General features: G+C 34.6%; 1 non-coding gene across 1 annotated transcript; it reads left to right on the top strand.

Moving 5' to 3' along the window:
* The first annotated feature begins 6,325 nt into the window (after positions 1 to 6,325).
* On the top strand, positions 6,326 to 6,433 carry LOC141422012 (U6 spliceosomal RNA). The gene has a single exon (XR_012446681.1). It is a non-coding gene; the product is annotated as a U6 spliceosomal RNA (small nuclear RNA).
* The last annotated feature ends 233 nt before the right edge of the window (positions 6,434 to 6,666 follow it).

The following is a 6,666-nucleotide window of genomic DNA, read 5'->3' as shown; positions in this document are numbered from 1 at the left end:
TCATTAGAGATAGTATATCTAATAAAAGAGCTTAATCTGATTAAAGTATAATATACACATGTGTGAAATACCATGGAGAACCCTCCTTGAACAATAAATATATACTTAGAAAATAAAGGACAAAAATATAATTCAGGGCCTGTCTGGGGGTGGGTAACAATGGAAGGGGAGAAGGCCAACAGAGTGGGTGAAGGAGAGTAAATGTGGTGGATTTACTGTGTATATGTGTATAAAACTAGAATAAGGAAACCTGTTGGAATTGGTCTAAGAAGGATAGATGGGATAAATCTAATTAAAATATACTATAAACACATATGTAAAAATCAAAACAAATTCCCCCTGTAAAACTGATATATGTTAATAAAATGGTTTTTTTTTTACAAAGAACTTTCATTGACCTACAGACAAAGTACTTCAACATATCTGTCCAGTCAGTCCCTCATAAAAGTTATAACAAATTATCTTCATTAAACAAGTTTATTGGATGCCTCTTTTCTCGGTCTAATAATTTTCTCTTTTAGCTCTAAAATTTATCCTTGCCAATCTGTTATGCAAACTTTTACTTGTGCATAATTGGCTATTATGAGGCTGAACATCTTTCAAATATTTATTGACATTTTGTATATCTTTGAGAATCATGCATTTTTCTGTAGGTATTTAACCTATGTTACTGATATTTTATATCTCTTTATAAATAAGGACTTGATTTTTTGTATTTTTAGAGATTTTTCCAGTCTGTCATATACATTTGTCTTGGCATTGAAGAATCTTACCTCAAAATTTCAAAAAAAAAAAAAAATGTAAACAGTTCTTGCTTTTGGCACAGACACACAGAGAAGCAGGATCATTCTCTGAAGATCTAGTTTAACCTGGACAATTTCTCCATCTTAATACCTTATCACTTATTGTTGGAGCCAGCAGTGGGACTCTGCCTGTGTGATTTGGTATCTGGCCTTGTGAGAAAGCTCCAAGGAACTGACACAAAGGCCTCAGGACCAGATCATGCCTGTGTGATTTATTATCTGGCCTTGTGAGAAAACTCCAAGGAACTGAGGCAAAAGCCTCAGGACTAGATGTCCATAAAAACAACATTGCTCAAGTTTCCCCAGATGGCTTCATGTCCTTCAGATGTAAATAAGAAGGTTATGCTGAATGTGTGCTCCTCCTGTCTCCCTCTTCCCATTTTAAGAGAGACATAACAAAGAGTTAATTTTAACTGTGCTTTCTTGTACTAATGTAACCTTGACATGTAATACTTGGCATGCTTTTTCTGACCAAATGCCCTCTGTAAAAAAGCAGCTCATAAAAAGCAAAAGTGATCTTTAATAAAGTGGCTATTGAGCACAAGTTGATAGTCCCCCAATCGTTTCTGGTTGCAGTCACCCAGGTCCAGCTTATAAATGACAACAGCTGGTGCCCGAACAGGACCTGAAGGATAATTTTGAAAGTGAGACAAGATGGGGCAAAACCAGTGCAGAGTCCAGCCTTTTCTTTCACTCATGCATCATTTCTTATTGCAAGGAGAAACTTGAGTTACCAAACAACAGTTAAAGGACTGTTTAAAAGTAATTTGTAAGTATAATCCTTGGTTTACTGAGGAAGGTACTTTAGATGAAGAAGTTTGGGAGAAAGCACATAAAAATGTTGAAAAGGCATACAGACAAGGAGAAAAGATACCTGTTCATTTTTGGATAAAATGGGCTCTGGTTAAATATGTAATTCTTATACTTGGGGGAGTAAAAAGGGAAGAAAATTTAGAAAAAGATACTGCTGCATCCCTTCATGAGTATGAATTAGATGAAGGAGATATGGAAAAAATCACACAGACATGGTATGGTCCTGAGACCTTTGTCTCAGTTCTTTGGAGCTTTCTCACAAGGCCAGATAACAAATCACACACAGGCATGGTCCCACTGCTGGCTCCGACAACTTATTCTGTTTCAAACTTCTATTTCATGAATCCACACTACATATATTTTTCCAGTATATTTGGCCATATTTCTGTTTCAACTTAACATTTTATTTAATTCTTTCATTCTAATTTCCTAGTCCAATACTTTGTTTGTCTTTAAATCTCCCTTTTTTTTCTCTCTCCCTTTTCTTTTTGGGTAACATTCCATGATTAGACGTACTTTTGGGGGAATACAGGTTACTATGAACTATCATAGATTTTTAACAAACTTTCTGTTATTTACATAAATGCCTAAATGGCCAGACTTATAAGTCTTCAAAATATAAAAGAAATTGTTATCAATATCATTATCAAAATCATTGAACCAGTCAGGCTGAAACTGCATACTGACTTGACAGCTGGAAGGATTTTAAAGATAATTTAATAATGCACATTCTTCATTTGCATATTGGTATGGTAACAGATAAGATCAGCAGAAGCTGAACTACTTGTGAAAGGTCACCCAATTAGTCTGAGACAGGAAAAAATCTGGTCTTCAGTACCATTTCAAAGCTTTTTTTCTGTTTCCCACCATTTCTGTTGATCTCAGAAGAGCCTCTTGAAAGTAATGAGATATCAATAGTACTAGAAAACTCTAAGATAACAATTATTACATGCCAAGAGCATTCAAGAAGGCTAAGCTGGACATATACCAGGAATATGTCTCCCCACTTAGATGACTATTTCAAAAACAAACTGCCTGATGTAGCTAACGTGGAATCAACAGTATTTTGAAGGATTGGAGATTCCATTGGAAGTCTTGGGTAGTAAATTACAGATATTTTCAGTCAATTTTAACTCTTTACATAGCAGTAACTCCAGTTTTTCCTTTAGCCTACCTGGGATAGGAAATTATGTTTGAATTTATTGGGGAACTTACACATGTCCTGTGGGAGACACAATAGAAAACAGTCCTTCAAATATGATATACGTGTTCTAATTCTTTATTGCTGCTTCCATTCTTGTAGAGATAAGCACATATGTTGGTGGTCACTGTTGTTGTACCTCTTCCTGTTGTTGGAAATCCCTTCTTTTCCAAATAATTCACTTTCATGGAATTTAAAAAGCAGCATCATCATCACCCATAAGTTTTTTCTTTTTCCTCTTTTGTGAGTCAGACGTTAAAGACTAGGACATTTGATTGGTGTATCAACTGCTTATATGATGATCACAGGAATGTTTCTGTGCAAGTTCAAAGAAAAGAGCCACTCAGAAAAGAACTGGAAGACCCTAGACCTAAGTTGAAATCTCAGGCTCCTTCTTACCAAAGAGAAAGCCTATAACAATAAAAATAAAAACAAAAGTAATAACAAGAAAACTAGCACATGTCTAGCATGTACAACATCTTGGGTTCCACCTCCAGTACAACTGTCAAAATAAAAAAAGACAAAAAAAAGAAAAGGAAATAGGAGATATAGGAAAATCAAGCAAAGTTTATTGGAATCAGATGTCCATTTGCCAATAAGAAGTCACAAAGCATACCAAGAAGAAAGGAAGTACACTTTTGTATGTTATTGAGGTTAAACTTACTAAGGAAAGGTTGCTATATTTTATTGAAATTGAGCCAGAACAAATTCAATTTAACTTGAGAATATTAAAATAACCCTATGGTAACCACAAAGAAACAACCATAAAATGCAGTCTCTGACTTACCCTTATATGATTTTTAATTTGTATACTTTGTAATGGTACAAAAATGATATGCATTCATTAGAATTTTATGTTTCCTAGTCTAGTGATATGTGGTACGAAATACTCTAGTGATGTGGTACATTTGCAGTGAACTGCAGCTCCTGAGGAGCCATGTGATCATAAGGGTAAGTGGCCAATATTCTACCACTCACTGGTTGCTATGCTGTGATTTTCAGTAGGCTAGTTTCAAAAAATCATTTTTGATTTATGATATTTTACATTTATAAAGGGCTTATCATTACATAAACTCATGGTAAGTTTAAGACAGTACTTATATGAAAGTAAAGGGAAAAGAAATTTTAAAAAATTCATTACAAATTAAACATTGCAAAGCACAAAAGACCACCAATAGACAAAGCAATATGGACCAAAAAGAACAAAGCTGGAGTTATCACAATACCTGATTTCAAACTATACTACAAAGCCAAAACAATTAAAAACAGCAGGGTACTGGCACAAAAACAGATATGAAAACCAGTGGAACAGAATAGAAGACTCACATATATATCCACATTGTTACACCTACCTGATTATTGACAAAAGTATCCAAAACATACATTGGAGAAAAGACAGTCTCTTCAACAAATGTTGATTGAAAAACTGGATCTCTCCCTTCAGAAAACTGAAGCTAGATCCATGTTTATCACTCTACAAGTATTAACTCAAAGTGGATTATAGACCTTAATATAAGACCTGAGGCCTTAAAGTTACTATAGGAAATAGCAGAGAATACACTGGAAGCAATAGGCATAGGCATTGACTTCCTCAGTAGAACTCAAGTGGCTCAACAACTAAGAGAGAGAGTAGACAAATGAGAGTACATGAAATTAAAAAGCTTCTTCACAACAAGAGAAATTTTCTCCAGATTAAATAGGTCAGCTACAGAATGAGAGAAAAATCATTGCCATCTGTATTTCTGGCAGGGGATTAATAAACAAAATATACAGGGAGCTAAAAAAACAAAACTCCAAAAAAAAAAACCTATCAGCCAATGAAGAAATGGACAAATGAACTAAACAGAAACTTTTCAAAGAAAGAAGTCCAAATGTCTACAAAATACATGAAGAAATGCTCACCATTGTTGGCCATAAAGAAAATGCAAATCAAAACCAAAGTAAGATTCCACCTCACTTCCGTTAGAACACCCCCACCAAAAAATTGTGGCAAGGATGTGGGAAAAAGGAACCCTCATAAATTGCTGGTGGGAATGTAAGCAAGTGTAACCACTATGGAAAACAGTATGGAGGCTCCTTACAAAAAATAAAAATAGACCTGCTATACGATCCAGCAATGCGCTTGTAGGGATATACCCAAAAGATTGTGAGTCAATTTACAACAAAATCACCTGTACACCCATGTTTACTGTAGCACTATTTATAATAGCTAAGCTGAGGGAATAGCCAAGATTCCTTACTACTGATGAATGGATTAAGAAAATGTGGTACTTAGCCACAAAGAAGAATGAAATTTTGTCATTTGCAGGTAAATGGATGGAACTGGAGAACATCTCAAGTGAAGTTAATTAAGTTCAGAAGGCCAACATGTTTTCTCTCATATGTGGGATATAGACCTAGTACAAATGTAGCAATATTATGAAACACTGGTTACACTAATGTGAGGTCATGCGTAGGAAGCGTGGGGAAACCAAGTAGTTGAATAGGGTTGATATACTCTATGTAGAAGAATGAATATAGAAATCTTAACCTGACTCAAACTACTATAAGAAAGGTACTAAGATAGAATGAAAAAATTGTAGGAGATAAAACATTTGGGGTTATAATACAATATAGACATGGAACTATCATAAGGAAACTCCCTGTGTAGCTACCTTTATCTCAAACAAGCTAAAATGTCATGTTTTTCATTTTATCTTTTCTTCTTTTTATTCTACAAAGTCAGAGAACAGGAGGGCTGAACAAGTCCTGCCTAGAGGGGATGGCTGGTACCATTAGGAGGGAGGAGGTGTTGGGAAATGGAGGTAGGAGGATGAATACCTTGGAAAAAATGTGTGCACATGTATCTAAATGCAAAAATGATGCCTGTATAAACCTGCTCCAGGTATCAGGGGAGAGGGGGGGATGAAAGAGAATGATTGCAGAAGTGAATTCATTTATGATATATTTGATATATTGTAAGAACCTGTGTAAATGCCACAATGTACCCCCATGCATCACAATAAAGGAAAAAAAAACCAAATTAAGCATTTCTATATGGTGAGAGATGTGGAGCTACTTTCATTCAACTGCAAATTTGTATTTAAATGTAGAACCAAAATTATGAAACTATGAGAAGAAAACACAAGGACAAAATGCTTTAAGGCATGAATTTGGCCAAGGAATTTTTTGGAGAAGACCTCAAGTAAAACCATACACATAGAAATAAAAATAAGAACAAAAGATTTTATCAAGCTGAAGAACTTCATCACAGCAAAAGAAACAATCATCAGAGTGAAGGGAAAAAATGGTGGAAAAATATTGAAAATTATCTGTTTCACAAGGAATTACTATCCAGAGTGTCCAAGGAATTCAAACAGCTCAGCAGCAAGAAAACCAATAATTCCATTGAAAAATAGATAAATGATCTGAATAAATATTTCCCAAAAGAAGATGTACAAGTTATCAACAAATACAAATTTGAAATGCTCAAGAAAACATAGGGAAATGTAAATCAAAACTATAATGAGTGCTTACTTCAGCAGCACATATAATAAAATTGGAACAATACAGAGAAGATTATCATGGCCCCTGTGCAAAGAATGACACACAAATTCATGAAGCTTTCCAAAAAAAAGCAATAACAAATTAAAAAAAATTACCAAGTGCTGGCATAGATATAGAGAAATGAGAAGTCTTATACATAGTTAGTGGAAATGTAAATTACTATAGCCATTATGGAAGACAGTAAGTAGGTTCCTCAGAAGACTAAAAATAGAAAAATCAGCATCCAACTACTGTGTACACATCCAAAGGAAATGGCATTCATATGTCAAAGAGATGTGTGCACTCTCATGTTTTTTTTACTCT

This window comes from Castor canadensis, chromosome 3, assembly GCF_047511655.1.
Source record: "Castor canadensis chromosome 3, mCasCan1.hap1v2, whole genome shotgun sequence".
Lineage (NCBI taxonomy): Eukaryota > Metazoa > Chordata > Mammalia > Rodentia > Castoridae > Castor > Castor canadensis.
Note: the sequence above shows the minus strand (reverse complement) of the source record. Positions and strands in the feature narration are given on the sequence as shown.